This window comes from Scyliorhinus torazame, chromosome 24 (assembly GCF_047496885.1).
Source record: "Scyliorhinus torazame isolate Kashiwa2021f chromosome 24, sScyTor2.1, whole genome shotgun sequence".
Taxonomy (NCBI): domain Eukaryota; kingdom Metazoa; phylum Chordata; class Chondrichthyes; order Carcharhiniformes; family Scyliorhinidae; genus Scyliorhinus; species Scyliorhinus torazame.
In genome coordinates this window covers 53,991,242-54,016,425 of record NC_092730.1, presented here as the reverse complement: position 1 = coordinate 54,016,425, position 25,184 = coordinate 53,991,242, and the positions used below count along the sequence as shown (strand labels likewise).

At 46.9% G+C, this 25,184-nt stretch overlaps 3 non-coding genes across 3 annotated transcripts; all 3 read right to left on the bottom strand.

Moving 5' to 3' along the window:
- Positions 1–15,310: 15,310 nt before the first annotated feature.
- Positions 15,311–15,393, bottom strand: trnal-aag (transfer RNA leucine (anticodon AAG)). The gene has a single exon. It is a non-coding gene; the product is annotated as a tRNA-Leu (tRNA).
- Positions 15,394–18,133: 2,740 nt separating this feature from the next.
- trnam-cau (transfer RNA methionine (anticodon CAU)) lies at positions 18,134–18,205 on the bottom strand. The gene has a single exon. It is a non-coding gene; the product is annotated as a tRNA-Met (tRNA).
- Positions 18,206–23,826: 5,621 nt separating this feature from the next.
- On the bottom strand, positions 23,827–23,898 carry trnam-cau (transfer RNA methionine (anticodon CAU)). The gene has a single exon. It is a non-coding gene; the product is annotated as a tRNA-Met (tRNA).
- Positions 23,899–25,184: the final 1,286 nt, after the last annotated feature.

Sequence of the window (25,184 nt, the reverse complement as noted above, 5' to 3'; positions counted from 1 at the left end):
CGGATTCACCTGCGCCAATCCAAGCAGCCAGACTATTTACAACAAGGGAAGTGAAAATTTACCCGGAGTCCTGTGATCATTATTAATTCCTCAACCAGAGTCACTGAGCAGGTCATCCCGTCATGAACTTGGCTTCTGCCTGCGGGGTCTTGCTGTGCGTATTTAAGCAAGAATCTCACGTCCTGAGGCCACCGCTTCCCCATTGAATCGGAGGTATTGGATTATCCTCGGGTTCAACACTCCGCTGGAGAAATGGATCCTCGCGGATGAAAGTTGAATGTCGGAAGTGAGATTCGAACACACGTCTCCAGAGGAGACTGTGACCGAAACGCAGCACCTTCATCCGCTCGGCCATCGGTACGCGCTGTGGCAAACGGTGTGTTCCGTGCACGAATCGATTTAAATTCTATCGTCATTGTCATTTCATTTCAAATAAGAACAAAGAACAAAGAAAAGTACAGCACAGGAACAGGCCCTTCGGCCCTCCAAGCCCGTGCCGACCATGCTGCCCGTCTAAACTAAAATCTTCTACACTTCCTGGTTCCGTATCCCTCTATTCCCATCCTATTCCTGTATTTGTCAAAATGCCCCTTCCATGTTACTATCGTCCATGGTCCCACCGCCTCCTCCGGCAGCGAGTTCCAGGCACCCACTACCCTCTGTGTAAAAAACGTGCCTCGTACATCTCCTCTAAACATTGCCCCGCGCACCTTAAATCGATGCCGCCCAGTAATTAACACCCCTACCCTGGGCAAATGCCTCTGACTATCCACTGTGTCTATGCCCCTCATAATTTTGTAGACCACTATCAGCTCGCCCGTCAACCTCCGTCGTTCCAGTGAGAACAAACCGAGTTTATTCAACCGCTCCTCATAACTAATGCCCTCCATACCGGGCATCATCCTGGTAAATCTCTTCTGCACCCTTCATAAAGCCTCCACACCCTTCTGGTAGTGTGGCGACCAGAATTGAACACTCTACTCAAAGTGTGGCCAAACTAAGGTTCTATACAGCTGCAACATGACGTGCCAATTCTTGTACTTAGTGCCCCGGCCAATGAAGGCAAGCATGCCGTATGCCTTTCTGACTACCTTCTCCACCTGTGTTGTCCCTTTCAATGACCTGTGGACCTGTTCACCTTGATCTCTCTGACTTTCAATACTCTCGAGTGTTCTACCATTCACTGTATATTCCCTACCTCCATTAGACCTTCCAAAATGCATTACCTCACATTTGTCCGGATTAAACGCCATCTGCCATCTCTCCACCCACGTCTCCAAACGATCTAAATCCTGCGGTATCCGCTGACTGTCCTCATCTCTATCCGCAATTCCACCAACCTGTGTGTCGTCTGCAAACTTACTTATCAGACCAGTTACATTTTCCTCCAAATCATTTATGTTTTCTACGAACATCAAAGGTCCCAGCACTGATCCCTGCGGAACACCACTAGTCACAGCCATCCAATTAGGAAAGCACCCTTCCATTGCTGCACTCTGCCTTCTATGACCTAACCAGTTCTCGATCTAACTTGCCAGCTCACCCCTGATCCCGTGTGACTTCAACTTTTGTGCCGGTCTACCATGAGGGACCTTGTCAAAGGCCTTACTGAAGTCCATATAGATAACATCCACTGCCCTACCTGCATCAATCATCTTTGTGACCTCTTCGAAAAACTGAGTTTACCTTGACAATCCAACCAACCAAACTACTCACAACAAGAGAAGAGGAATTTTACCCGGAGTCCTGGGATCAATGTTAATTCCTCAACCAGAGTCACTGAGCAGATCATCCAGCCATGAATTGGGTTTCTATCTGTACGGTCTTCTTGTGCGAATCGAAGCAGGAATCTCATGTCCTGAGGCGCTTCCCCATTGTATCTGAGTTATTGGACCTTCCTGAGGTTGAACATTTTGCTGCAGAAATTTAACCTCGTGGACGGAAAGTTAATGTCAGCAGTGGGATTCGAACACACGCCTCCAGAGGAAACTGCCACCTGAATGCAGTGTCTACGATCGCTCGGCCATCCTGAGACGCTCTGGCAGAAGCCCTCCTCCGTGCACAAATCGATTTGAGATCTTTCTTAATCATCATTTCATTCTAAACTCGATGTGATTTTCCTATTTTTGAACCACAGCCAGAGTCTTGCATCCGACTGGCATTGTTCTCCAAGCCGCTGGGGGTTATGGAGCTTCTCAACGCTGCATTGACCTGTTTGCTCCAATCAACAAAGACCAAACTGCCGCCGACCTGTTCCTCATTATTGAGAGTCGAAGATCTGAGCGGCGTGAAGGATGCAATTAGACTGTTGCATTCTTGCGACTGGAATCTTTCTCCACAGCTGCTTCTCTTGCTGCTTTCACAGACAAGTAGCCAAAGAACCCCTGCAGTGTCCAAACAGGAGGACGTTCATCCAGTAAAGGCAGCAGAAGAGGATTATGTGAGAGGTTAAATGAGTCACCTCGACAATCCAACCAGCCAGACTATTTACAACAAGTGAAGAGGAATTTTGCCCGGAGTCCTGGGATCCATATTAATTCCTCAACCAGAGTCACTGAGCAGATTATCCGGTCACTAGCTGGGATTTTGCCAGTGGGGTATTGCTGTGCCAATTTAAGCAGGAATCTCACGTCCTGAGGCCAACGGTTCCCCATTGAATGGGAGGTATTGGATGTTTGGTGGTTGAACATTTTGCTGGAGAAATGTAACCTCGTGGAAGAAAAGTTAATGTCAGAAGTGGGAGTCGAACACAGGCCTCAGAGAAGACTGCGATCTTAATGCTGCGACTGGGACCTTAAAGCAGCGCCTTCGAACGTTCGGCCACCCTGCCGCGCTGTGCACAAATCGATTTAAATTCTAGCTTCATCGTAATTTCCTTTCAAACAAGATGTGCTTTTCCTATTTTTGAACCCCAGCCAGAGACCTGCGTCTGAGTGCGATCTTTCTCCAAGCCGCTGGGGGGTTAAGGAGCTTTTCATTGCTGCATTTATCAGTTTGCTCCAATCAACAAAGACCGAGCTGCCGCCTACCTGTTCCTCACGCGAAGGTGTTGAGAGTCTAAGATCTGAGCGGCGTGAAAGCTCCAATTAGACAGTTGCATCCTGGCGACTGGAATCTCTCTCCACAGCTGCTTCTGGGTCCGCTTTCACAGACAAGCCGCCAAAGAACCCCTTCTGTGTCCACACAGGAGGAAGTTCATCTCATGTCCTGAGGCCACAACTTCCCAATTGAACCGAAGGTATTGGATCTTCCTGGGGTTGAACATTTTGTTTGAGGAACATAACCTCGTGGAAGGAATGTTAATGTCAGAAGGGAATTCGAACGCACGCTTCCAGAGGAGACTGCAAACTTAACGCAGCGCCTTCGACCGCTCGGCCATCCTAACGCTTTGTGACAAAACATATGCTCCGTGCACAAATCGATTTAAATTCTATATTCATCGTAATTTCTTTTCACACTTCATGTGCTTTTCCTATTTTTGAACATGGTGTTTAACGAGCTTCTCATTGCTGCATTGATCAGTTTGCTCCAATCAACAAAGACCGAGCTGCCGCCGACCTGTTCCTCACACGAAGGTATTGAGAATCTAAGATCTGAGAGGCGTGAAGGATCCAATATAACAGCTGCAACGTGGCGACTGGAATCTCTCTCCACAGCTGCTTCTGGTGATGATTTCACAGACAAATAGCCTAATAACCACTCCAGTGTTCAAACAGGATGAAGTACATCCAGTTAAGGCGGCAGAAAAGGATTCTGGGAGAAGTCAACTGAATCAGCTCGACAATCCAACCAGACCGGCTATTTACAACAAGGGAAGAGAAATTTTGGCAGGCGCCCTGGGATCAAAATTAATTGCTCAAACAGACTCACTGACCAGATCATCTATCGTGAACTGGGCATCTGCCTGTAGGGTCTTGTTCTGCCAACTAAAGCAGGAATCTCACGTCCTGAGGCCACCACTTCCCCATGGAATCGAAGTAATGGACCTTCCTGGGGTTGAACATTACATGGGGGAAAAGTTAATGTTAGAAGTGGGATTCGAACCCACGCCTCCAGAGGAGACTGCGACCTTAATGCAGCGCCTTTGACCGATCGGACATCCTGACGCGTTGCGACAAAATATATGCCCCGTGCACAAATCTATTTAAATTCTATCTTCATTGACATTTCGTTCCAAACTTGATGTGATTTTACTATTTTTGAACCCCAGCCAGTGTCCTGTATCTGAGAGCCTTCCTTCTCCAAGCCGCTGGGGGTTAAGGAGATTCTCATTGCTTCTTTATCAGTTTTCTCTAATCAAGAAAGTCCGAACTGCCGTCTTACTGTTCCTCACACGAAGGTATAGAGAGTCTAAGATCTGACCGGCGTGAAGGATCCAACTAGACAGTTGCATACTGGCGACTGGAATCTCTCTCCACAGCTGTTTCTGGTGCTGCTTACACAGGCAAGTAGCCGAATAACCCCTCCAGTGTCCAAACAGGAGGAAGTTGATCCAGTAAAGGCGGTAGAAGAGGATTCTGGGAGAGGTCAACTGAGTCATTTCGACAATCCAACAAGACAAGCTATTTACACCAAGAGAAGAGGAATTTTATCGGAGCCCTGGGATCAATATTAATTTGTCAACCAGACTGACTGAGCATATCATCCAGTCATAAGACCATAAGACATAGGAGCGGAAGCAAGGCCATTCGGCCCATCGAGCCACTCCACCATTCAATCATGGCTGATTTCAACTCCATTTACCCGCTCTCAATACATGCCCTTAATTCCTCGAGAAATCAAGAATTTATCAACCTCTGTCTTAAAGACACTCAACGTCCCGGCCTCCACCGCCCTCTGTGGCAATGAATTCCACAGACCCACTACTCTTTGGCTGAAGAAATTTCTCCTCATCTCGGTTCTAAAGTGACTCCCTTTTATTCTAAGGCTGTGCCCCCGGGTCCTAGTCTCCCCTGCTCATGGAAACAACTTCCCTCCGTCCACCCTATCTAAGCCATTCATTATCTTGTAAGTTTCTATTAGATATCCCCTCAACCTCCTAAACTCCAATGAATATAATCCCAGGATCCTCAGACGTTCATCGTATGTTAGGCCTACCATTCCTGGGATCATCCGTGTGAATCTGCGCTGGACCCGCTCCAGTGCCAGTATGTCCTTCCTGAGGTGTGGGGCCCAACATTTCTCACAGTATTCTAAATGGGGCCTAACTAACGATTTATAAAGCTTCAGAAGTACATCCCTGCTTTTATATTCCAAGCCTCTTGAGATAAATGACAACATTGCATTTGCTTTCTTAATTACGGACTCAACCTGCAAGTTTACCTTGAGAGGATCCTGGACTAGGACTGCCAAGTCCCTTTGCTCTTCAGCATTATGAATTTTGTCACCGTTTAGAAAATAGTCCATGCCTCTATTCTTTTTTCCAAAGTGCAAGACCTCGCACTTGCCCACGTTGAATTTCATCAGCCATTTCTTGGACCACTTTCCTAAACTGTCTAAAACTTTCTGCAGCCTCCCCACCTCCTCCATACTACCTGCCCCTCAACCTATCTTTGTATCATCGGCAAACTTAGCCAGAATGTCCCCAGTCCCGTCATCTAGATCGTTAATATATAAAGAGAACAGCTGTGGCCCCAACACTGAACCCTGCGGGACACCACTCGTCACCGGTTGCCATTCCGAAAAAGAACATTTTATCCCAACTCTCTGCCTTCTGCCTGACAGCCAATCGTCAATCCATGTTAGTACCTTGCCTCGAATACCATGGGCCCTTATTTTACTCAGCAGTCTCCCGTGAGGCACCTTATCAAAGGCCTTTTGGAATTCAAGATAGATAACATCCATTGGCTCTCCTTGGTCTAACCTATGTGTTATCTCTTCAAAGAACTCTAACAGGTTTGTCAGGCACGACCTCCCCTTACTAAATACATGCTGACTTGTCCTGATCCGACCCCGTACTGACAAGAATTTAGAAATCTCATCCTTAACAATGGATTCTAGAATCTTGCCAACAACCGAGGATAGACTAATTGGCCTATAATTTTCCATCTTTTTCCTTGTTCCCTTCTTGAACAGGGGGGTTACAACAGCGATTTTCCAATCCTCTGGGACTTTCCCTGACTCCAGTGACTTTTGAAAGATCATAACTAACGCTTCCACTATTTCTTCAGATATCTCCTTTAGAACTCTAGGATGTATCCCATCTGGGCCCGGAGATTTATCAATTTTTAGACCTCTTTGTTTCTCGAGCACTTTCTCCTTTGTGATGGATACCATATTCAACTCTGCCCCCTGACTCTCCTGAATTGTTGGGATATTACTCATGTCTTCGGTGCGCAGGGGCCTTCTGGGAGGTGAGTAGTGAGTTTAAAAACCTTACCTTTACAGGAGCAGCCCATTGGATTTCGGCGGCAGCGGTGCGCAGGGGCCTTCTTGGAGGTGAGTAGTTAGTTTAAAAGCTCTTACCTTTACAGGAGCAGCCCTTTGGATTTCGGCGGCAGCGGTGCGCAGGGGCCTTCTGGGAGGTGAGTAGTTAGTTTAAAAGCTCTTACCTTTACAGGAGCAGCCCTTTGGATTTCGGCGGCAGCGGTGCGCAGGGGCCTTCTGGGAGGTGAGTAGTTAGTTTAAAAGCTCTTACCTTTACAGGAGCAGCCCTTTGGATTTCGGCGGCAGCGGTGCGCAGGGGCCTTCTGGGAGGTGAGTAGTTAGTTTAAAAGCTCTTACCTTTACAGGAGCAGCCCTTTGGATTTCGGCGGCAGCGGTGCGCAGGGGCCTTCTGGGAGGTGAGTAGTTAGTTTAAAAGCTCTTACCTTTACAGGAGCAGCCCTTTGGATTTCGGCGGCAGCGGTGCGCAGGGGCCTTCTGGGAGGTGAGTAGTTAGTTTAAAAGCTCTTACCTTTACAGGAGCAGCCCTTTGGATTTCGGCGGCAGCGGTGCGCAGGGGCCTTCTTGGAGGTGAGTAGTGAGTTTAAAAACCTTACCTTTACAGGAGCAGCCCATTGGATTTCGGCGGGAACCGGAAGTTCGACCTCTGGCAAGTCCCCCCCCCCCCCCCCCCCCCCAATAAATTCTGGTGGAGAGGAAACCCGAGACACTACACGTGTAGTGTCTCCCACCCACCCTCCTCCTCTAACCTAATAATAAGACCCATTGGTGTAAGGTAAGTGCCATATTATATTATATATTATTAGCATTGTGCAGGCCAAGGATTGGAGGTGGAGGAGCAGTCTCTGTCAGCGAGAGAACCTGAGAACATCTCCGAAGGTAAGCAAGTGATTTTTACTTTTATACCTTTTTTTCAAATTGTGTGTGTCGGGGGGGGACAGAAAAGCTGTGACCTGAGTGGCTGGTTGGGATTCTAACCTAAATTTTTTGACTATTTGGGAACTAATTAAACATAATAACTTAATTATAATTTAGAGGATATCTAAGCCAGAGATCGGAGGATATTATAGTTAGCTATCGCATTTCTATTAGAAATCTAGTGCTAGGAAACAGATAGTTGACAGTAACTTTGTAATTTAAAAAAAAAAAAGTATTTATTAAAAAAAAAAGACAAATTTTAATTTTAATTAATTGACGCAATGTCAGTTAGAGGGGTGCTGTGCTCTGACTGTGAGATGTGGCAGGTCCGGGAGGCTTCCAGCGTCCTGGATGGCTTCATCTGCAGAAAGTGCACCCAACTGCAGCTCCTCACAGACCGCATGGTTCGGTTGGAGCAGCAATTGGATGCACTTAGGAGCATGCAGGTGGCGGAAAGCGTCATAGATCGCAGTTATGTAAGTGTGGTCACACCCAAGGTGCAGGCAGAGAAATGGGTGACCACCAGAAAGGGCAGGCAGTCAGTGCAGGAATCCCCTGTGGTTGTCCCCCTCTCGAACAGATATACCCCTTTGGATACTGTCGGGGGGGATAGCCTATCAGGGGAAAACAGCAGCAGCCAGAGCAGTGGCACCACGGCTGGCTCTGATGTTCAGAAGGGAGGGTCAAAGCGCAGAAGAGTAATAGTTATAGGGGACTCTATAGTCAGGGGAACAGATAGGCGCTTCTGTGGACGTGAAAGAGACTCCAGGATGGTATGTTGCCTCCCTGGTGCCAGGGTCCAGGATGTCTCCGAACGGGTAGAGGGAATCCTGAAGGGGGAGGGCAAACAGGTAGAGGTCGTTGTACATATTGGTACTAACGACATAGGCAGGAAGAGGCATGAGGTCCTGCAGCAGGAGTTCAGGGAGCTAGGCAGAAAGTTAAAAGACAGGACCTCGAGGGTTGTAATCTCGGGATTACTCCCTGTGCCACGTGCCAGTGAGGCTAGAAATAGGAAGATAGAGCAGACAAACACGTGGCTAAACAGCTGGTGTAGGAGGGAGGGTTTCGGTTATCTGGACCACTGGGAGCTCTTCCGGGGCAGGTGTGACCTGTATAAGATGGACGGGTTGCATCTAAACCGGAGAGGCATAAATATCCTGGCCGCGAGATTTGCTAGTGTCACACGGGAGGGTTTAAACTAGTATGGCAGGGGGGTGGGCACGGGAGCAAAATGTCAGAAGGTGAGAGCGTTGAGGGAGAACTAGGGAATATGGACAGTGTGGCTCTGAGGCAGAGCAGACGGGGAGAAGTTGCTGAACACAGCGGGTCTGGTGGCCTGAAGTGCATATGTTTTAATGCAAGGAGCATTACGGGTAAGGCAGATGAACTTAGAGCTTGGATTACTACTTGGAACTATGATGTTGTTGCCATTACAGAGACCTGGTTGAGGGAAGGGCAGGATTGGCAGCTAAACGTTCCAGGTTTTAGATGTTTCAGGCGGGATAGAGGGGGATGTAAAAGGGGAGGCGGAGTTGCGCTACTTGTTCAGGAGAGTATCACAGCTATACAGCGAGAGGACACCTCAGAGGGCAGTGAGGCTATATGGGTAGAGATCAGGAATAAGAAGGGTGCAGTCACAATGTTGGGGGTATACTACAGGCCTCCCAACAGCCAGCGGGAGATAGAGGAGCAGATAGGCAGACAGATTTTGGAAAAGAGTAAAAACAACAGGGTTGTGGTGATGGGAGACTTCAACTTCCCCAATATTGACTGGGACTCACTTAGTGCCAGGGGCTTAGACGGGGCAGAGTTTGTAAGGAGCATCCAGGAGGGCTTCTTAAAACAATATGTAAACAGTCCAACTAGGGAAGAGGCGGTACTGGACCTGGTATTGGGGAATGAGCCCGGCCAGGTGGTAGATGTTTCAGTAGGGGAGCATTTCGGTAACAGTGACCACAATTCAGTAAGTTTTAAAGTACTGGTGGACAAGGATAAGAGTGGTCCGAGGATGAATGTGCTAAATTGGGGGAAGGCTAATTATAACAATATTAGGCGGGAACTGAAGAGCATAGATTGGGGGCGGATGTTTGAGGGCAAATCAACATCTGACATGTGGGAGGCTTTCAAGTGTCAGTTGATAGGAATACAGGACAGGCATGTTCCTGTGAGGAAGAAAGACAAATACGGCAATTTTCGGGAACCTTGGATGACGAATGATATTGTAGGCCTCGTCAAAAAGAAAAAGGAGGCATTTGTCAGGGCTAAAAGGCTGGGAACAGACGAAGCCTGTGTGGCATATAAGGAAAGTAGGAAGGAACTTAAGCAGGGAGTCAGGAGGGCTAGAAGGGGTCATGAAAAGTCATTGGCAAATAGGGTTAAGGAAAATCCCAAGGCTTTTTACACTTACATAAAAAGCAAGAGGGTAGCCAGGGAAAGGGTTGGCCCACTGAAGGATAGGCAAGGGAATCTATGTGTGGAGCCAGAGGAAATGGGCGAGGTACTAAATGAATACTTTGCATCAGTATTCACCAAAGAGAAGGAATTGGTAGATGTTGAGTCTGGAGAAGGGGGTGTAGATAGCCTGGGTCACATTGTGATCCAAAAAGACGAGGTGTTGGGTGTCTTAAAAAATATTAAGGTAGATAAGTCCCCAGGGCCGGATGGGATCTACCCCAGAATACTGAAGGAGGCTGGAGAGGAAATTGCTGAGGCCTTGACAGAAATCTTTGGATCCTCGCTGTCTTCAGGGGATGTCCCGGAGGACTGGAGAATAGCCAATGTTGTTCCTCTGTTTAAGAAGGGTGGCAGGGATAATCCCGGGAACTACAGGCCGGTGAGCCTTACTTCAGTGGTAGGGAAATTACTGGAGAGAATTCTTCGAGACAGGATCTACTCCCATTTGGAAGCAAATGGACGTATTAGTGAGAGGCAGCACGGTTTTGTGAAGGGGAGGTCGTGTCTCACTAACTTGATAGAGTTTTTCGAGGAGGTCACTAAGATGATTGATGCAGGTAGGGCAGTAGATGTTGTCTATATGGACTTCAGTAAGGCCTTTGACAAGGTCCCTCATGGTAGACTAGTACAAAAGGTGAAGTCACACGGGATCAGGGGTGAACTGGCAAGGTGGATACAGAACTGGCTAGGCCATAGAAGGCAGAGGGTAGCAATGGAGGGATGCTTTTCTAATTGGAGGGCTGTGACCAGTGGTGTTCCACAGGGATCAGTGCTGGGACCTTTGCTCTTTGTAGTATATATAAATGATTTGGAGGAAAATGTAACTGGTCTGATTAGTAAGTTTGCAGACGACACAAAGGTTGGTGGAATTGCGGATAGCGATGAGGACTGTCTGAGGATACAGCAGGATTTAGATTGTCTGGAGACTTGGGCGGAGAGATGGCAGATGGAGTTTAACCTGGACAAATGTGAGGTAATGCATTTTGGAAGGGCTAATGCAGGTAGGGAATATACAGTGAATGGTAGAACCCTCAAGAGTATTGAAAGTCAAAGAGATCTAGGAGTACAGGTCCACAGATCACTGAAAGGGGCTACACAGGTGGAGAAGGTAGTCAAGAAGGCATACGGCATGCTTGCCTTCATTGGCCGGGGCATTGAGTATAAGAATTGGCAAGTCATGTTGCAGCTGTATAGAACCTTAGTTAGGCCACACTTGGAGTATAGTGTTCAATTCTGGTCGCCACACTACCAGAAGGATGTGGAGGCTTTAGAGAGGGTGCAGAAGAGATTTACCAGAATGTTGCCTGGTATGGAGGGCATAAGCTATGAGGAGCGATTGAATAAACTCGGTTTGTTCTCACTGGAACGAAGGAGGTTGAGGGGCGACCTGATAGAGGTATACAAAATTATGAGGGGCATAGACAGAGTGGATAGTCAGAGGCTTTTCCCCAGGGTAGAGGGGTCAATTACTAGGGGGCATAGGTTTAAGGTGAGAGGGGCAAAGTTTAGAGTAGATGTACGAGGCAAGTTTTTTACGCAGAGGGTAGTGGGTGCCTGGAACTCACTACCGGAGGAGGTAGTGGAGGCAGGGACGATAGGGACATTTAAGGGGCATCTTGACAAATATATGAATAGGATGGGAATAGAAGGATACGGACCCAGGAAGTGTAGAAGATTGTAGTTTAGTCGGGCAGTATGGTCGGCACGGGCTTGGAGGGCCGAAGGGCCTGTTCCTGTGCTGTACATTTCTTTGTTCTTTGTTCTTTGTACTGTGAAGACTGACGCAAAGTACTTATTTAGTTCCTCAGCTGTTTCCTTCTCTCCCATCACTAGATTACAAGGGACATTTTGGAGCGGCCCAATGTCTACTTTTGCCTCCCGTTTGTTTTTAATGTATTTAAATGAACTTTTATTATCAATCCTAATGTTACTTTCTGGCCTACCTTCATAATTGATCCTCTCTTTCCTTATTTCTCTCTTTGTTATCCTGTTTGTTTTTGTAGCCTTCCCAATCTTCTGACTTCCCACTACTCTTTGCCACATTATAGGCTTTCTCTGTTGCTTTGATGCATTCCCTAACTTCCTTTGTCAGCCATGGCTGCCTAATCCCCCCTCTGACAACCTTTCTTTTCTTTGGGACGAACATCTGTACTGTGCCCTCAATTACTCCCAGAAACTCCTGCCATTGCTGTTCTACTGTCTTTCCCACTAGGCTCTGCTCCCAGTCGATTTTCGTCAGTTCCTCCCTCATGCCCCTGTAGTTACCTTTATTTAACTGTAACACCTTTACATCTGATTCTATCTTCTTTCTTTCAAATTGGAGATTGAATTCTACCATGTTATGATCACTGCCTCCTAAGTGTTCCCTTACTTTAAGATCTTTAATCAATTCTGGCTCATTACATATAACTAAGGCCAGAATGGTCTGTCCCCTCGTGGGCTCCATCACAAGCTGTTCCAAAAAGACCCCTCCTGTAAACATTCAATGAATTCCCTTTCCTTGGGTCCACTGGCAGCATTATCTACCCTGTCCACCTGCATATTGAAGTCCCCCATGATCACTGTGACCTTGCCTTTCTGACACGCACTTTCTATTTCGTGGTGCATTTTGTGACCCTGGTCCTGACCACTGTTAGGAGGCCAGTACATAACACCCATTATGGGATTTTTTTGCCTTTGTGGTTCCTCAACTCTACCCACGCAGACTCCACATCATCTGACCCTATGTCGTTTAGTGCTATCGATTTAATTTCATTCCTAATTAACAAGTCAGCCCCGCCCCCTCTGCCCACCTCTCTGTCTCTTCGATAGGTTGTGAATCCCTGGAGGTTTAAATGCCAGTCCTGAACCCCCTGCAACCACGTCTCTGTGATGCCTACCACATCATACCTGCCAGTCACAATCTGGGCCACAAGCTCATCTACCTTGTTCCGTACACTGCGCGCATTTAAATATAGCACCTTTAATTCTCTATTGACCGTCCCTTTTTGTTTTCTTAGTGTGGTGGACCTTGGTTTACTGAGGCTTTCCATACACTGTGTCATATTTTGTGGGACGGGGACTATCGTAACCTCTCCTGAGTTCTGTCTTTTCGTGCGTTTTTGTATTCCTAAGCAGCTACGCTTCCCACTGATTACTTCACCTCATGGTTCCCTGACTCCCCTCGCCCCCCCCCCCCCATTCTCTAGTTTAAAGTCCGACTGACCACCCTATTTACTTTTTTCGCCAGAACACTGGTCCCAGCTCGGTTCAGGTGGAGACCATCCCAACAGTATAGGTCCCCCTGTCCTAAAACTGATGCCAGTGTCCCATGAAAAGGAACCCCTCTTTCCCACACCACTCTTTCAGTCACGTATTATCTTCCCTTATTCTTGCCTCCCTATGCCAATTTGCACGTGGCTCGGGCAGTAATCCGGAGATTATGACCCTTGAGAACCTGTTTTTTAATTTGAATCCTAGCTCTTTATAATCTCTAAACAGGTCCTCTTTTCTAGACTTTCCTATGTTGTTGGTATCGACATGGACCACAACAACTGGGTCCGCCCCCTCCCTCACCCGTATCCTTTCAAGCCGGTCAGAGATGTCCCGCACCCTAGCACCGGGCAGGCAACTTATCATGTGGGACCCTTTATCCTGCTCACAAAGGATACTATCTATCCCCCTGATAATAGAATCCCCTACAACTACAACTTGCCTATTTACTCCCTCCCCTTGAATGGCCTGCTGAACCATGGTGCCTTGGTCAGCTGACTCATCCTTCCTGCAGCCCTGTTCGCCATTCACACAGGGAGCAAGTGCCTCATACCTGTTGGACAGGGTCAAGGGCTATGGCTCCTGAGTTCCTGACTGCTGCTTCCCGTTACCTGCCTGACTTGCAGTCGCACCCTGCTGTCCCTGGCCACCGGCAGGATTTAAACTACTCCTGTCATGAACTGGGCTTCTGCCTTTCGGGTCATGCTGTACGAATTCAAGCAGGAATCCCATGTCCTGAGCTCACCGCTTGCCCATTGAATGTGAGGTATTGGATCTTCCTGGGGTTGAACATTGCGTGGAGGAAAAGTTAATATCTGAAGTGGGATTCGAACCCACGCCTCCAGAAAAGACTGAGACCTTAGCGCAGCGCCTGCGACCGCTCGGCCACCCTGCCACGTTGCGACAAAATATATGCTCCGTGCACAAATCTATTTAAATTCTATCTTCATTGTCTTTACATTCCAAGCTTGATGTGATTTTACTATTTTTGAACCCCAGCAGAGTCTTGTGTCTGAGTGCCATCCTTCTCCAAGCCGGTGGTGTTTAAGAAGATTCTCATTGCTGCATTGAACAGTTTTCTCTAATCAAGAAAGTCCGAACTGCCGCCTTACTGTTCCTCACACAAAGGTATAGAGAGTCTATGATCCGAGCGGCGTGAAGGATCCAACTAGACAGTTGTATACTGGCGACTGGAATCTCTCTCCACAGCTGCTTCTGGTGCTGCTTACACAGACAAGTAGCCGAATAACCCCTCCAGTGTCCAAACAGCAGGAAGTTGATCCAGTCAAGGCGGCAGATGAGGCTTCTGGGAGAGGTCAACTGAGTCACTTCGACCACCCAACAAGACAAGCTATTTACAACAAGAGAAGAGGAATTTTACCCGGAGTCTTGGGATCAATATTAATTTGTCAACCAGACTCGCTGTGAATATCATCCAGTCATGAACTGGACTTCTGCCTGTGGGGTCATGCTGTGCCAATTTAAGCAGGAATCCCATGTCCTGAGCCCACCGCTTGCCCATTGAATGTGAGGTATTGGATCTTCCTGGGGTTGAACATTTCGTGGAGGAAAAGTTAATGTCAGAAGGGGGATTCGAGCCCACGCCTCCAGAGGAGCCTGCGACCTTAACGCTGCGCCTGCCAGGCAAAACATATGCTCCATGCACAAATCGATTTAAATTCTACCCTCGCCGACATTTCATTTCAAACTTGATGCTCTTTTCCTATTTTTAAACCCTAGACAGAATCCTGTATCGGAGAGCCATGCTTCTCCAAGCCCCTGGTCGTTAATGACCTCCTCATTGATCAGTTTTCTCCAATCAACAAAATCCGAACTGCCGCCTACCTGTTCCTCACACGAAGTATTGAGAGTGTAAGATATGAGTGGAGTGAAGGATCCAATTGGAGAGTTGCATTCTGGCGACTCGAATCACTCTCCATTGCTGCTGCTTTCACAGACAAGTAGCCGAAGAACCCTTAAGTGTCCAAACAGCAGGAAGTTCATCCAGTAAAGGCGGCAGAATAGGATTCTAGGAGAGGTCAACTGAGACACCTCGACATTCGAACCAGCCAGACTATTTACAACAAGAGAAGAGAAATGTTACCCGGCGTTCTGCGATCAATATTATTTCCTCAACCAGGCTCACTGAGCAGATCATCCAGTCATGGGCTGGGCTTCTGTCTGTTGGGCCTTGCTTTGCGAATGTGAGCCACCGCTTCCCAATTGAATCGGAGGTATTGGATCTTCCTGGTGTTGAACGCTTTGCTGGAAACACGTAACCTCGTGGAGGAAAAGTTAATGTCAGAAGTGGGATTCGAACCCACGCCTCCAGAGGAGACTGCAACCTTAACGCAGCGCCTTCGACCGCTCGGCCATCCCGACGCGCTGTGATCAAAAATATGCTCCATGGGCAAATCGATTTTAATTCAATTTTCATCTTCATTTCATTTCAAACTAGATGTGGTTTTACTATTTTTGAACGCCAGCCAGACTCTTGTATCTGAATGCCATCCTTCTCCAAGACGCTGTGTGTTAAGGAGCTCTCATTTCTGCATTGATCAGTTTGCTCCAATCTACAAAGTCCGTACCACCACTTGCCCATTGAATGTGAGGTATTGGATATTCCTGGGGTTGAACATTTCGTGGAGGAAAAGTTAATGTCAAAAGTGCGATTCGAACCCACGCCTCTAGAGAAGACTGCGACCTTAACGCAGCGCCATAGCCACTCGGCCATCCTGATGCGCTGCCGTCAAAACTACGCTCCGTGTACAAATCGACTTAAATTCTATCTTCATCGTCATTTCATTTCAAACAAGATATGCTTTCGCTACTTTTGAACCCCACCCAGTGTCCTGTATCTGAGTGCCATCCTTGTCCAAACTGCTGGGGGTTAAGGAGCTTCTCATTGCCGCATTCATCAGTTTGCTCCAATCAACAAGGACCAAAGTCCCGCTCAACCTGTTCCTCGCACGACGGTATTGAATGTCTAAGATCTGAGAGACGTGAAGTATCCAATTGTAGAGTTGCATTCTGGCGACTGCAATATCTCTCCACAGCTGCTCCCTGTGCTGGTTTCAGAGACATGGAGCCGAACAACCCCTCCAGTGTCCAAACAGGTGAACGGTCATCCAGTAGAGGCGCCAGAAGAGTGTTCTGGGAGAAGTCAACTTAGTCACATCGACTACAGTGTGGGTAGCTGAAGAACAGGTGTCCAAGACCGGATCAGACTGAAAGCAAAACTTTGATACCAATAAAGAAAATCGCAGATGTGCTGCTGACCAATAGCAACTTGTTTCCGTTTGGTGTGAGTGAGAACACGAATAGCAGAGGATGGTTTCAATCCATCGACTTCTGGGTTATGGGCCCAGCACGCTTCCGCTGCGCCACTCTGCTCGTGGTTGACTCTCTTCGGGGTCGGACTTGAGGCAAGATTTGAAGAAATCAGTAACAGCGTGATTAATGTTCCCAGAGAGTGAAACTTCCGTCACGAACTTCATTCTATGAAGGTGATTCCAGTCACTCCCCACTTTCCCATCAGAATAACGTCACAGAATCAATCACATCACCTTCACAGAACAACCATTCAGCACGAAAATAAATTATCTGAACTATGCTGACCAGTATTAGTGTGTTCAAAAGTGTGTTCCTGTTGAAAGAAAAAATAAGGAAGTGAATAGTTGTGTGGCTACCGCAGGGCAGTAATGTTGTAGCTCCTGGTTTAAGGAGCAGAGTGCGCAGTGGAAGCGTGCTGGGCCATTAGCCCGAGGTAGAGGAATCGAGGCTATTCTCTGCTATTTACATTCTCCCTCACACCAAAAGTTAACATAACGCAGATTCATGTTTGCTTTGCAGCAAATACCTATCAGAAACTTTTTGCAGTCTCATCCTGATATTAGTCCCAGGAATGAAGGAGGCAGCATGGCACATTACAACATTGTAAAGCTCACACATAGGGAACCACAGAGAAAATTCTTTAAAGTCTCAGACGGTCTGACAGCATCTGAAGGGAGAGAAAAGAGCTAACGTTTCGAGTCCAGGTGACCCTTTGTCAAAGCTGGACGGAAACGTTATCGAACAGTACCCCACAGAGGGGCAATATAGATATAGAACGATATCCAGTAATAACTCACAGGGGGCCTACAAGGAAATAAAGCTTTATCGAGCAATGAATCACAATAGAAACAGATTTCCCATTTTCCCTCTCGGACGGATGTGAACAATCCAACCAGCCAGACTACTTACAAGAAATGAAGACGAATTTGTCCCGGAGTCCTGGGATCAATATTCATTCCTCAACCAGTTTACTGAAGCAGGTTATAGAGTCATTAACTGCGCTTTTGCCTGTGGAGTCTTGCTGTGCGTATTTAAGCGGAATCTGATGCCCTGAGACCAATGTGTTTCCACTGAAAGGGAGCTATTGGATCTTCCTGGAAATATTTAACCACGTGGAGGAAAAGTCAAAATCAGGGGTGTGAGTGGAACCCACGCCTCCAGAAGAGACTGCGACCTGAACGTAGCTCCTTAGCCGCTCGGCCATGCTGATGCGCTCGCGTCAAATTTAAGATCCGTGCACAAATCGACTTAAATTCTATCTTCATCGTCATTTCCTTTCAAACAAGATATGCTTTTCCTAATTTTGAACCCCAGGCAGTCCTGTATCTGAGTGCCATCGTTGTCCAAACTGCTGGGGGTTAAGGAGCTTCTCATTGCTGCATTCATCAGTTTGCTCCAATCAACAAGGACCAAAGTCCCGCTCAACCTGTTCCTCGCACGACGGTATTGAATGTCTAAGATCTGAGAGACGTGAAGTATCCAATTGGAGAGTTGCATTCTGGCGACTGCAATATCTCTCCACAGCTGCTCCCTGTGCTGGTTTCAGAGGCATGGAGCCGAACAACCCCTCCAGTGTCCAAACAGGTGAACGGTCATCCAGTAGAGGCGCCAGAAGAGTGTTCTGGGAGAAGTCAACTTAGTCACATCGACTGCAGTGTGGGTAGCTGAAGAACAGGTGTCCAAGACCGGATCAGACTGAAAGCAAAACTTTGATACCAATAAAGAAAATCGCAGATGTGCTGCTGACCAATAGCAACTTGTTTCCGTTTGGTGTGAGTGAGAATATAAATAGCAGAGGATGGTTTCGATCCATCGACCTCTGGGTTATGGGCCCAGCACGCTTCCGCTGCGCCACTCTGCTCGTGGCTGACGCTCTTCGGCGTCGGTCTTGAGGCAAAGTTTGAAGAAATCAGGAACAACGTGAACAACGTTCCCAAAGAGGTGAAACTTTCTTCCCGAACTTCATTCTATGAAGGTGATTCCAGTCACTCCCACTTTCCCATCAGAACAACGTCACAGAAGAAATCACATCACCTACACAGAACAACCACTGAGCACGAAGGTAAATTAACTGAAATATGCTGACCAGAATCAGTGTGCTAAAAAGTGTGTTCTTGTTGAAAGAATAAATGAGGAAGTGAATAGTTGTGTGGCTACCGCAGGGCAGTAATGTTGTGTCTCCTGGTTTAAGGAGCAGAGTGCCGCAACGGAAGCGTGCTGGGTTATTAGCCTGAGGTCGAGGTTTCGAGGCTGTTCTCTGCTATTTACATTCTCCCTCACACCAAAAGTAAACATAACACACGTTCCTGTTTGCTTTGAAGCAAATACCTATCAGAATGTTTCTTGCAGTCTCATCCCGACATTAGTCCCATGAATGAAGAAGACATAAGAACATAAGAACTAGGAACAGGAGTAGGCCATCTGGCCCCTCGAGCCGGCTCCGCCATTTAATGAGATCATGGCTGATCTTTGTGGACTCAGCTCCACTCTCCGGCCCGTTCACCATATCCCCGAATCCCTTTATTCTTCAGAAAGGCATTAATCTTTTTCTTAAAAACGTTTAAAGAAGGAGCCTCAACTGCTTCACTGGGCAAGGAATTTCAGAGATTCACAACCCTTTGGGTGAAGAAGTTCCTCCTACACTCCGTCCTAAATCTACCTCCCCTTATTTTGAGGCTATGCCCCCTGATTCTGCTTTCCCCGACCAGTGGAAACAATCTGCCCACATCTATCCTATCTATTCCCTTCATAATTTTATATGTCTCAATAAGATCCCCCCTGCATCCTTCTAAACTCCAATGAGTACAGTCCCAGTCAGCTCAACCTCGCGTCATAATCTAATCGCCTCAACTCTGGGATCAACCTAGTGAATCTCCTCTGCAGTCCCTCCAGTGCCAATATGTCCTTTCTCAGGTAAGGAGACCAAAACTGAACACAATACTCCAGATGCGGCCTCACCAACACCCTATACAATTGCAGCATAAACTCACTAGTCTTGAACTCCATCCCTCTAGCAATGAAAGACAAAACTCGATTAGCCTTCTTAATCACCTATTGCACCTGCACACCAACTTTTTGCGACTCGTGCACCAGCACACCCTGGTCCCTCTGCACAGCAGCATGTTTTAACATCTTACCGTTTAAATAATAATCCATTCTGCTGTTATTCCTCCCAAAATGGATAGCCTCAGACTTGGCAACATTGAACTCCATCTGCCAGACCCTATCCCATTCACCTAACGTATCCAAATCCTTCTACAGACTTCCGGTATCCTCTGCACTTTTTGCTTTACCACTCATCTTCGTGTCGTCTGCAGATTTTGACACATTGCACTTGGTCCCCAACTCCAAATAGTCTATGTAAATTGTGAATAACTGCGGGCCCAACGCTGATCCTTGAGGGACCCCACTAGTTACAGGTTGCCAACCAGAGAAACACCCCTTTGATCCCCACACTCTGCTTTCTGTTAGTTAACCAATCCTCTACCCATGCTACCACTTTACCCTCAATGCCATGCATCTTTAGTTTATGCAGCAACCTTTTGTGCGGCACCTTGTCAAAAGCTTTCTGGAAATCCAGATATACCACATCCATTGGCTCTCCATTATCTACTGCACTGGTAACGTCCTCAAAAAATTCTACCAAATTAGTCAGACACGAACTATCCTTTACGAACCCATGCTGCGTCTGCCCAATGGGACAATTTCCCTCCAGGTGCCCCGCTATTTCATCCTTAATGATAGATTCCACCATTTTCCCTACAACCGAAGTTAAGCTTACCGGCCTATAATTACCCGCTTCCTGCCGACCTCCTTTTTTAACCAGTGGTGTCACGTTTGCTACTTTCCAATCCTCTGGGACCACCCCAGAGTCTAGTGAATTTTGGTAAATTAGCACTAGTGCGTTTACAATTTCCCTAGCCATCGCTTTTAACACTCTGGGATGCAGCCCATCAGGGCCAGGAGACTTGTCTACCTTTAGCCCCATTAGCTTGCCCAATACTGCCTCCTTAGTGATTACAATCATCTCAAAGGTCCTCACCTATCATATCTTTATTTCCATCAGTCACTGGCATGTTATTTGTGTCCTCCACTGTGAAGATTGACCCAAAAAACCTGTTCAGCTCCTCAGCCATTTCCCCGTCTCCTATTATTAAATCTCCCTTCTCGTCTTCCAAAGGACCAATATTTACCTTAGCCACTCTTTTTTGTCTTATATATTTGTAGAAGCTGTTACTATCTGCTTTTATGTTCTCAGCCAGTTTACTTTCATAGTCTACCTTACTCTTCTTTATGCCTTTTTTTAGTAGTTTTCTGTTGTCCCCTAAAGACTTCCCAGTCCTCTAGTCTCCCACTAATTTTTGACACTTTGTATGTTTATCCTTCAATTTGATACTCTCCCTCACCTCCTTAGATATCCACGGTCGATTTTTCCCCTTTCTACCGTCATTCTTTTTTGTTGGTATGAACCTTTTCGAAACACTGTGAAAGATCGCTCGGAAGGTTCTCCACTGTTCCTCAACTGCTTCACCATGAAGTCTTTGCTCCCAGTCTACCTTAGCTAGTTCTTCTCTCATCCCATTGTAATCGCCTTTGTTTAAGCACAAAACACTAGTGTTTGATTTTACCTTGTCATCCTCCAACTGTATTTTAAATTCCACCATATTCTGGTCGCTCCTTCCAAGAGGATCCCGAACTATGAGATCATTAATCAATCCTGCCTCATTACACAGGACCAGATCTAGGACCGCTTGTTCCCTTGTAGGTTCTATTACATACTGTTCCAGGAAATTATCCCGGGCACATTCTATAAACTCCTCCTCAAGGCTGCCTTTACCAACCGGGTTAAACCAATCGATATGCAGATTAAAATCTCCCATGATAACCGCTGTACCATTTCTACATGCATCTGTTATTTCTTTGCTTATTGCCTTCCCTACCATCCTGTTACTATTTGGTGGCCTATAGACTACTCCTATCAGTGCCCTTTTCGCCTTACTATTCCTGATTTCCACCCAAATTGATTCAACCTTGTCCTCCATAGCACCAATATCATCTCTTACTATTGCCCGGACGCCATCCTTAAACAACAACGCTACACCACCGCCCTTACCGTCCATTCTATCCTTTCGTATAGTCTGAATCCCTTGAATATTTAACTCCCAGTCGTCACCATCTTTTAACCATGTTTCAGGAATGGCCACTAAATCATAGTCATTCACGATGATTGGCGCCATCAACTCATTTACCTTATTTCGTATACTACGAGCATTCAGGTAAAGTACACTTATGCTGTTTCTTACGTCTTTGTTATGAATCCTAACACCTTGATCAATAACTTTTCGCAATTTATTTTTCCTCTTACCATTTCTCCCATTTTTCCTTGTCTTTGAACCCATATCTCTACATAATAACCTGTCACGTAACCTGCTGCCTTCATCTCCATTAACCATCATACTGTCCATAGCTTTACATTTCCCTTCCCCCCAACTTGCTAGTTGAAAGTCCTTGTGACCAACCTATTTATCCTATTCGCTAGAACACTGGTCCCAGAATGGTTCAGGTGAAGTCCGTCCCAATGGTACAGGTCCCTCCTGCCCTATTGCTGATGCCAATGCCCCATGAAATGGAATCCCTCTTTACCGCACCACTCCTTTAGTGCGGGAAACTTCTCTAATTTTCTCAACCCGATGCCAATTGGCACGTGGCTCGGGTAGTAATCCAGAGATTATAACCCTGGAAGACCTGTTCTTTAATTTAGTCCCTAGTGTTTGATAATCCCCAAACAGGTGCTCTTTCCTAGTCTTACCTATGTTGTTAGTCCCCACGTGGACCACAACAACTGGATCCTCCCCCTCCCTCTCCAAAATCATTTCAAGCCGATCAGAGATGTCCCTCACCCTGGCATCGGGCAGGCAACATACCATGTGGGACTCTCGATCTGGCTTACAAAGGATGACATCAATCCCCCTAATTATAGAATCCCCTACAACTACCACTTGTCTTTTTGCTCGCCCCTCCTGAATGGCTTCCTGTACCACGGTGCAGTGGTCAGTCAACGCATCCTCCCTACAGCCCTCTTCCTCATCCACACAGGGAGTAAGTACCTCCTGCCTGTTGGACAAGGTCAAGGGCAGAGGCTCCTCAACTCCTAAACTCAGGATCCTCCTACATGCCTCCCTTGCAGTCACACCACTCTGTCCCTGACCACTGTCCGAATTAACAGTACTTATTCTACCGGGTGTGACTGCCTCCTGAAACAAAGCGTCCAGCATGAAACATTGCAACATTGTAAAGCTCACACAGAGGGAACGACGGAGAAAATGTTTTAAAGTCTCAGCAGGTCTGAAAGCATCTGCAGGGAGAGAAAAGAGCTAACGTTTCGAGTCCACGTGACAATTTGTCAAAGCTGCACGGGAAACGTTATCCAGTAGTACCCCATAGAGGGGCAATATTGATATATAACGATATCCAGTAATACCTAACAGTGGGGCAATAAGAAAATAAAGCTTATCGAGCAATAAATCACAATAGAAACCGAGTTCCCAACTTCCCCTCTCGGACGCATGTGAACAATCCAACCAGCCACACTATTTATAAGATGAGAAGACGAATTTTACCCGGGGTCCTGAGATCAATATGAATTCCTCAACCAGAGTCACTGAAGCAGGTTATCGAGTCATTAACTGGGCTTTTGCCTGTGGGGTCTTGCTGTGCATATTTGAGCAGGAATCTCATGACCTCAGGCCAACGCTTTTCCAATGAAATTCCTGAGGTTGAAAATCTTGCTGGAGAAATTAAATCTCGTGGAGGAAAAGTCAATATCAGGAGTGGGATTCTAACCCACGTCTCCAAAAGCGACTGCGAGCTGAACGCAGCATTCTAGACCGCCTGGTCATCCTGATGCGTCGTCGTCAAAACTAAGCTCCGTGCACAAATCGACTTAAATTCAATCTTCATCGTCGTTACATTTCAAACAAGACATACGTTTCCTCCTTTTGAACCCCAGCCAGAGTTCTGTATCTGAGTGCCATCCTTCTCCAAGCCGCTGGGGGTTAAGCAGCTTCTCATTGCTGCATTGATCAGTTGCTCCGATCAACAAGGACCGAATTCCAGCTCTATCCGTTCCTCACACGAAGGCACTGAGAGTCTATGATCGGAGCGACGTGAAGTATCCAACTGGAGAGTTGCATCCTGACGACTGGAATTTCTCTCCACAGCTGCTTCCGGTGCTGCTTGCACAGACAAGTCGCCGAGAGAAATCCTCCAGTGTCCAAACAGGTGAACGTTCATCCAGTAGAGGGAGAAGAGTGTTCTGGGAGAAGTCAACTTAGTCACCTCGCTGCACTGTGGGTCGCTGAAGAACAGGTGTCAAGGAGCGGATCAGGCTGAAAGCAAAACTTTGATACTAATAAAGAAAAAGGCAGATGTGTTGCTGACAAATAGCGACTTGTTTGCTTTTGGTGTGAATTAGAAAATAAATAGCAGAGAATGGTTTCGATCCATTGACCTCTGGGTCATGGGCCCAGCACGCTGCCGCTGCGCCACTCTGCTCGTGGTTGATTCTCTGCGGGGTCGGACTTGAGGTAAAGTTTGAAGAATTCAGTAACAACGTGATCAATGTTCCCAGAGCGGTGAATCTGTCGCGCCGAACGTCATTCTATGAAGGTGATTGCAGTCATTCCCCACTTTCCCATCAGAACAACGTCACAGAAGAAATCACGTCACCTTCACAGAACAACCATTCAGCACGAAACTGAATTATCTGAACTGTGCTGACCAGAATCAGTGAGCTCAAACGTGTATTCTTGTTGAAAGAAAAAATGAGGAAGTGAATAGTTGTGTGGCTGCCGCAGGGCAGTAATGACGTACCTCCTGGTTTAAGGAGCAGAGTGCGGTAGGGAAACCGTGCTGGGCCATTACCCTGAGAACGAGGAATCGAGGCTGTTCTCTTCTATTCACATTCTACCTCGCACCAAAAGTAAACATAACTCACGTTTCTGTTTGCTTTGCAGCAAATACCTATCAGAAATTTCTTGCAGTCTCATCCCGACATTAGTCCCAAGAATGAAGGAGACAGCATGACACAGTGCAACATTGTAAAGCTCACACATAGGGAACCACGGAGAAAATGCTTTAAAGTCTCAGCAGGCCTGGCAGCATCTGCAGGGAGAGAAAAGAGCTAACGTTTCTAGTCCACGTGACAATTTGTCAAAGCTGCACGGGAAACGTTATCCAGTAGTACTCCACAGAGGGGCAATATTGATATATAACGATATCCAGTAATACCTCACAGTGAGGCAATAAGGAAATAAGGTTTATGGAGCAATAAATCACAATAGAAACTGAGTTCCCAACTTCCCCTCTCGGACGCATGTGAACAATCCAACCAGCCACACTATTTATAAGTTGAGAAGACGAATTTTACACGGGGTCCTGGGATCAATATGAATTCCTCAACCAGAGTCACTGAAGCAGATTATCGAGTCATTAACTGGGCTTTTGCCTGTGGGGTCTTGCTGTGCGTATTTAAGCAGGAATCCCATGACCTCAGGCCAACGCTTGTCCAATGATCTTCCTGAGGTTGAAAATCTGTCTGGAGAAATTAAATCTCGTGGAGGAAAAGTGAATATCAGGAGAGAGATTCAAACCCACGTCTCCAAAAGAGACAGCGAGCTGAACGCAGCATCTTAGACCGCCTGGCCATCCTGATGCGTCGTCGTCAAAACTAAGCTCCGTGCACAAATCGACTTAAATTCAATCTTCATCGTTGTTTCATTTCAAAAAAGACATGCGTTTCCTCCTTTTGAACCCCAGCCAGAGTCCTGTATCCGAGTGCT